General features: G+C 35.8%; 1 protein-coding gene across 5 annotated transcripts in view; it reads left to right on the forward strand.

Annotated features, from left to right (window-relative positions):
* Window positions 1-3727, forward strand: part of LOC110115210 (U-box domain-containing protein 44) — a 21917-nt gene extending 18190 nt beyond the window's left edge. The window contains exon 4 of one of the 5 annotated variants that reach the window (XR_003702175.1): window positions 3317-3727. The gene's annotated coding sequence lies outside the window, so the exon portion shown is untranslated. Of the gene's footprint in view, window positions 1-3184 lie in introns of all 5 variants that reach the window. The other 4 variants (XR_003702176.1, XR_003702177.1, XR_003702178.1 and 1 more) reach the window with 4 other exon arrangements.
* The last annotated feature ends 4711 nt before the right edge of the window (window positions 3728-8438 follow it).

Here is an 8438-nt window from a genome sequence, read left to right on the forward strand (position 1 = left end):
AAATGATTCACAGCACCACTTCTTCTACCTCTCACCCCTCATTTCAAATCTCTATGGTGTATGCTTCTAACTCTCCCAAGGATAAACTGTTGTTATGGGATATTAGGGTCTTGCTTATAGCATTTCCTAGCCTTAGATCATTATTGGAGACTTTAACAATTGCAAGTTCTCCTAAAAAAATATGGGGCTAACATTAATAGTAAGCTTTGGGCTCTTAATAGTATGATTTTGATTCTAGTCTCTCTCACCTTGCCTCGGATGGGTTATTTTATACTTGGTATAATCTGCAAGCTAAAAATCCTATACACATAAAATTGGACAAAGCTTTAGTTAATGTCTCTTGGCTTTAGACATTTCCTGGTTCTTTTTATAATATTGACTCACTTATAAGTTTAAATCACTCTCCCCTCATCTTCCAAGCTAACCCTGACCCTTTGACAAAGCACTGATTTATGATTAAAAATAATTGGATCAGGTGCCTAAGTTTTGGGATTCCCTCAAATTTCCTCTCTCAAAGAAATGCATCTGACCTAATCTCTTCATTTTACCTTAAACTCCACTACCTTAGAAGCCTCCTTATAACTCAAAATTGCTCCAAGTCCCATCTTTTGGCATCCTCCATTTCTAACCTTTAGAACCACCAATCATGGATCCTTCATTAATTGGATAGTGACTCGTTTGATGAGTTCTTGAACTCCTCCTTGAAGGTTACTCACCATTAGCTTGATCAGTGTCTTACCTCTTGGACCTCTTGGATGCAAAAAAGAGCTAAAGCTAAATTGCTCTCTAATGATGGATTTATTATTCTGTGTGGAGTGCGGAGGGCGTCCGGAGACCAATAAAAATGCGCCACGTAACCTCATTGGTGGGCACCCAGCTCGGTACCCACACTTGGTACCGTTGGGTACCCAGTGCTTAACTGGACGGTTCTCCCGTCTGGTGTCCGTACAGAATAAAAGCTTTAAATGATGAGGATGATCTTAAATTCTTGTATGTTAATCTGAAGGTCAAGTAAAATGTCAACAGGTTCAAAGGAATTACATCCCAAAATGGCATATTTTCCTCCACTGAAGTTGTGAATGAAATTATCCACCATTTTCTAGCCCTCTTCAATAACCCAACCCAGCCATAGTCTATTTCTTATATCCTTGGGTTCAAGAGTCTCCCATCCCATTATATTGCATCACTTATAGCCCCTGTTACTAAAGAGGAAATAAATTATATCATTTTTTTATCTCCTTCTCTGTTCATGGACCTAATGGGTTTACCTTTGAATTCTACAAAATCTCATGGGGCATCAGTAGTTATCACCTTTGCAAAGTCATTAAGCATTTTTTATACGTCCTTATTACCAAGGCATGCCAAAGCGATATCTTGCTCTTATCCCTAAATCATCTCATGCTAGCAACATTTTGGATTACAAGCTCGTCTCTCTTTGCAACACTTTTTATAAGTGATTACAAAAATTCTTGCCAAAGACCTTAAACCTTTCATGCCCTACATAATACATCCAACTCAAATTGGGTTTATACATGCTAGAATCTCTACTGGTAATATTATATTGGCTTATGATCTTTTATGGGAATTCGTTCCGTCTTTAAAATATAAGCTTTTTGTGCTAAATTGGGTATATTTACAGCATTTGATACTGTCTGTAGAGAATTTATAATGCTACCGATGCAATCAATGGTGCATGGAAGGCTTTTTTAATTTCATTAATGGCTTGAGATAAGGGTGCCCTCTATCCCCTTATTTTACATTATAAATTATTCTTTATCTAGTCTTTTAGAGCAAGTTACCAATAATCACACTTTCATTGACATTAATGTTGAGGGGCTCTAGATCAATCACCTCCTCTATACTGATGACCTTCTTATATTTGGTGAAGCAATTTCTCACAATGTGTCTAATCAATAGTATTTTAAGTACTTTGTTCCTGTTACTGGTATTCAAGTTAATAGCTCCAAAAGCTCCATCATAATATCACCGTTCATCCCCAACCCTCAGGAAATATATAGCCTTCTTAACTTGAACATGTGTGGCAATATTTTCAAGTATGTTGGCCTCCCTATATCACGCAAAAGGATTCAAATTACTGAATTTCAACCTCTATTACATATAATTACTACTCTTCTTGATGGTTGGAAGGCCAAACTATTATCCTTTGCGTACAGAATTCAATTTGTGAAGTTCTCTATTTTTAACACCATTGCTTATTGGATAAGGGGCTATATCATACCTAAGTGTTGTTTAAAATTTATAGACAAACTTCACTCCAAGTTTGTTTACCATGGTGACTTACAAACCAAGAAAATTCATCTTATCTCTTGCCGAAATGTCTTGGGGGACTTGGCGTTCCTAGCATTTATGCTCTTCAGTATGTATTTTGCTGCTCCTTAATCTGGCGATTATTTAAGTCTGAGAATCTATTGGCCAGCTGGTGTAAAGTTAAATACCTCTTGCCTTTGAAACCCTTCACCTCTAAAGCCTACCCATTCTGGAAAAAAAAAATTATGAAGTGGCCAAGGAAAGTTGAATTTCTCATTTATTATTTCCCCAGCAAGTAATATTTCCCTTTACTGGGATCCTTGTTGCAATGGTAAAGCTCTTTGGGAACTAATAGATACTTCTGTTCTTTTGTATATATTTCCTTCTTGCTCTACGAATGGTTTTATCATAAGCAACTTAAGCTGGGATCTTCCCCAAGCACTCCCCTCTCACATCCAACAAACTATTGCTGCTATTCAAATTCAGTCTGAAACTTCTTGCATCACTTGGCGGGATCAGATGGACCTTCAATATATAAAGTGTTTTTATCGGACTTCTATAAGTATCATCATCATGTCCCCTAGTTTAAATTAACCTGGCACAAAACCATGCACTTAGGTACTCTTCCTTTTCTTGGCTCTCATTACTTTGGGGTTTAAAGACAATTGACGTCATTATTAAATGCAATTCCTTGTTAATACCACTTGCTTTTTCTGTTTCGATGCCGTAGAAATGATGTCACATTTACTTTTTGAATGCGACTTTATATTTAACATACTCTCTACTACTATTTTTACCTGGGTAAATTTTTTTCTCATGAGGCCTAATCTTTAGCAGCTGCTCCACCACATCTCTTAGATGCCTGGGTTAAGTTCTGTTTGCAAAAACCTTTACTTACTACTTTCTTATTGTTTAGTTTATCATCTATGGAGAGAGCCAAATGAAAAGAAATTTGGTTCTAACTTACTTTCTCCTCCACCATATATTGCAAAATCGAGAAAACGATGTCTCTTAAAACTAGCTCACGGAAGAAATTCGATGAAATCAGGCACCTATTACTTTAAATTTCACCTGGTGGCCCTCTTTCTGAGCATCGAGCTTATTCATTTTTATTTCTGGTCAGAATTTGTTGCTTCAGTAACTAAATTTTCGTTCAGCTCCTTCGTTTTCTACTGCTTGGGGTTCATTGTATTTAGATTGAGATCATTTTGCTGGCCTTCTGGACATTGATAAATACATCCCTACCTCCCAGTATATGCTCCCCTTGGATGGTCGCAATGGCAACCTCGAGAGTTCAACTCTATTGATTGGAATATAATTTTGGCTGTATTTTTGTAAATTTTGAGTCTCAATGTCTCTAATATTTTGGATTTCTGAATTGTCTCTTTGTTCTTTAGTCTTCTTTTTGAGCTTTGCTATCTTTTTGTTGCAGCTCATTGATGCTCTTTTTTATTTTTGGGCTGTAAATTCTATTTTTCTATAATGGAAATGGGCTATGCCCCAAATTTTACTAAAAAAAAAAAACCTTTTTTTCTTCTCTCATTGGCATCATGTAATTGACTTCTTCTTACAATTAGCTGCTTCTGATGGTTGAGTGTCTAGAAATTATTATTACTGATCTTCCACTAATATGAATATATATATATATATATATATATAATGTCACTTGTTATTCTTGATAAAGTAAGTCTTAATCATACAAATAGTACTTACAATTCTTCACAAATTAAGATTTTAATTGGGTTATTTTTTAACTGTTTTCTAAAACAGTTTTTTAATATAAAATTTTTGCATTAGAGAATTGTTTTAAAAAATAATAAAAAATTATCCCAAAAAAAACTAAAGCCTATCCGTTCATATCTACAACCCTCCATTTTGCCGCAACCATTCTTTTTCCCGCTATTGCATAGATACGCATTACTACCCCAAACTGCCATGGGAAAAATATTAGGTCCGGTCACCGGAGGTAGAGATACGTCCGGACACCAATAAAATATTGACATGTAAAATGTACACGTGTCCGCGGAATTTTAATTCAAATGCGTCAAAAGCGTAGATAAAGTGCAGGTAAAGCGCAATCAAAAAGCGCAGTCAAAGTGCAGGTAAAGCGCAGTCAAAGCGCACATAAAACACAGTTATAATGCGGTCAAAGTGCAGTCCACGTAGCAAGTTTTAATTGATGTCCGGACCTATTTTTAGGTCCGGTGACCGGAAGTAATAATTTTTCAACTGCCCTGAGCCTAGCAACTCCTGCTCCCATTTCAGTGTGAACTCGCCATGCTCCCATTTCAGAGAGAAAAATTGGTGCGAGTTGGAAAGAACTTTGATGTCTCCCTCTCGTGATGTTTTTCCTCGTGGAGATCCCAAAGCCTTGCTGTAGCTACTCATGGGGCTTGTTTGGGACAAGTTCACTCTGTAGCGTTTGAGATAAGTAACGCTTCTATTTTTTATCCCTTCCCCAACTGCTATATTTAAGTAACACTTTTACATCTTTATTCTCTTCCCTAACTGCCATATTTGATTTGAATGTATCATAAAAATATATAAAAATTTGTCATTTAATTTCTGCTCTATATGAGTTTCGTCTTTCCTGTATTAAATTAAATTTTTTAATAATTTGTATATTTTCTGCTGTTGAAATTTTTTTAAAATACAAATGATGAGTAAGGTTCCAGTATATTTTAGAAGACGAAGTGCTCGAGAAACATGGTTACCATTAAATTATTATTTGCACGAAAAACTCCTATTCGCCTTCTTTAATGTACACAGAGCCGAAATCCTCGAAGCCTCTGCCCGCTTCTTCCTCAACCTCTGATCCACCCCCAACTCTTCTTGACCTCCTCTCTCAAGCTTTGTTTGAGACGACTTTTTTGATGCTTCTTAAAGCAACTTTTTAGTATCAAAATTAAATTTTTTGTACTAAAAAGTTGCTTTAAAAAATAATAAAAAAACTGTTCCAAATGAACCCTCAGTTCGCAAGCCCTAACTGCAACACACTCCAACCTGCTTTTTTCCCCATCTCGTCTCTAGCAGCTGGCCTCAAGCCCAACAGCCGAAACTCCACCAAAATCATCTCACACTCTCACATCATCTCAAAAAAAAAGTCCGAGTTTTCTTTCTATTAGCATTAATCATTAATGTTAAAGGATGTATTTATTATTGTTCATATTCTTATTAATTAGTGTTATTAATTATTATTATTATTTTTAATTATATTTATATATATGTATACATGCAAAAAAAAGAAAGGCATGTATATATGTTGTTCGACATCGGGGAATAGAGATCGACCCCAATAAAATCAAGGAGATTATAGAGATGTAACCCCACTCAAGAACCTCCATCAACATCACTCATTATATGCACATTTGGATTTCATACAGTGATTCATATCAAATAAGTCAGGTAGGTGTTAACCATTCTCTAAACTAATGAGGAAAATGTCCACTTCAAATGAGACTCAATATTGGGAAGCTTTTAATAGTATCAAGAGATACATATTAAATACTTTCATTATCACAACGCTAATACTAAGAAAGCCTCTTATACTGTACATGGCAGTATAAGAAGAGTCACTCGAAGCATTATTGACCGAACAAAAAAATACACTATTACATCAATCGGACGTTGATCAGAGTAGAAATATGTTATTCTCTGATTAAAAAACATTGTCTAGTGTTTATTTTTGCAGTTCAGAAACTACGTCATTACATGCTTTCTCATAAAATTATGTTGATATCAAAGATCGATCCACTGAAGTTCTTCATGTCAAGACCATCATTGAGAGATCCCCAAGCCAGGTGGGTAGTGATACTAATGTAGTTTCATATTATATACATACCACAAAAGGCGGCAAAGGGATAGGTTTAGGCAGATTTTCTTGTGTCACATTCAATCCCCACAGATTCTCCTCTCAACGATAATTTGCCTGATGAACTAATTATGCTGGTCAAAGAAAAGTATTGAAATTAATATTTAATCATGTGTTTAGTACAAATTTATAAGTTTATTGTGTCGAGGTTATGCTATATAATTCACCTTGGTTTGTTCGTTGGGAGCTTAGGCTACCAACTAAGTGGTCTTATGTTTGAGTCTTGTGTATGTGATGTGTATGTGAGTCTGCCTTAATTGACCTAAATGTCCAAAAAAATAAAATATAAAAAAAATGCAGGTCAAAGAAAGAATAAATTACAAGTCTAAGAGATATATTTCGATGGAGCATCATCAATTAAACCTGTCAAGCCTCCAAATATGGTAAAAGCTCGATTTGGCATCGGTCTCATCTTTATAGCACTTGAAGAGGGCATAACTGAGATTTTTGTTCTATTTGACCAAACCCTGAACCAATAATGAGACTGAATGTGAGGCCCTAATTGCAGGTCTAGAGATTACTATTTTGATTAGAATTCAGAATCTTCAGATCTATAATGACTCTCAGCTTGTCATAAATCAAGTTCTCGGCATCTATAGGATTTATAAACTAGAATTTGCCCATTATCGCTAACGAGCTCTCAAACTTTTGAAATAAGTTTTAAATGCTAAGATAGCTCGAGTTACTCAAGGTCAGAACATCAAAGCAGATTGCCTGACCAAATTAGTTAAGGAGATGGTGAGTACTAACGACGAGTGGTATATACTAATTAGATTCTATACTCGTCGGGTCCTAGAGGCAGCACTGTTACAATTTCAGCATGCAAAAGAAATATCATATTTAATCTAGCAAAATACAACTCTGGTTAATCCTCAACCTCCCTAACAAAGCATTACTAATAATCAACCAGAAAAATGTCATGTAGTCAAAAGACGTAAATCCAGTAGATGCTCGGATTCATAGTTTCATTGTTTAGAAATTAAAGAATGAGAGGAATTGAGACAACCATTTATCAACTATTTAAAGAAAGTAAACTCTTGGAAGATAAAACTCTAGCTGTGTAAGCTTGGAATAGAGCATTGCGATACGCGTTTGTCAACCACACATTGTATTAACGAGCTTTTGACTAAATATGGCTAAATGCCTAGGGACCAAAGAAGCTGATAGAGTGGTAGAAGAAGTCCATGAAGGAGCTTGTGGAACACATCAGTCAGGTCCTAGAATAAACACTAAAATTAAGAGGATGGATTACTATTGGCCCTCAATGGTGACAGAGTGTGTTGACCACGCTAAGAGGTTCAACAAGTATCAGATTCAAGGTAATGTTATACATCAACTGTCAAATCCACTGCACCCTACAGTAGCGTCTTGACCATTTAAATATTATGACACATATAATCAAGCCAATAGACCCACAATCAACGATTGTATACCGCTTTATACTGTGGCAACTGATTACTTTTTTAAGTGGACAGAAGCAGCTCCGTTCAAAGAAGTCATGTCCGAGCATGAGATTAACTTATTCACCTATAATGTTGTGTATAGATTTGGTGTATTGCGTTGTATAATCTCAGACAACGACATAGTATTTAAGACGCCAAAATTTGTAACTTCGTCGATCAACATAAATCAATATACAACCTAAGGAAAAATGACTTGGCTGATGCCTTCAACAAAATGTTGGTGAAGTTGTTGAAGAAGATTCTCATCAAGAACAAAAAAGAGTGGCACACTAAGATGGAAGAAGTACTGTGGGCATACGGTACAACCTATACGACATTAACCAAATCAACTCCATATGCACTTGTGTTCGGGTCGAAGTAGTGCTACCACTAGAGATTGAGTTGTCGTCACTTCAGGTAGCTGTCCAATATGATCTCACTCAAGAAAAAAATGCATGCATGAGAATGGAAGAGCTTGGCACTCTCAATGAAATCAGACTGCATGCTCAATAAAACCTATACATATATCGAGCAAGAATGAAGAATTCTATTGATCAAATAGTGTGTCATCGAGCATTTCAAGAAGGATAATTGATCATGGTACTAAGAAGGCCAATTATCTCACACCAAAAAATCAGTGGCAAGTTCATGTATAATTGGGAAGACCCTTTCGTTGTTGAGAAGGCGTACTTAAAAGGAGCCTATCAACTTAAAAATTTGCATGATCAGAGGTCCATACCACCAATCAACAATCAATACCTAAAGAAGTATCTCACTGGCAAATGTATATTTTATATTTTGAAATTCTCTTGTGTTGTAAGAATGCATTTCAAAATCCCTATTAGACTAGGGTCATT

This window comes from Dendrobium catenatum, unplaced genomic scaffold (genome assembly GCF_001605985.2).
Source record: "Dendrobium catenatum unplaced genomic scaffold, ASM160598v2 fragScaff_scaffold_1178, whole genome shotgun sequence".
Classification (NCBI taxonomy): domain Eukaryota; kingdom Viridiplantae; phylum Streptophyta; class Magnoliopsida; order Asparagales; family Orchidaceae; genus Dendrobium; species Dendrobium catenatum.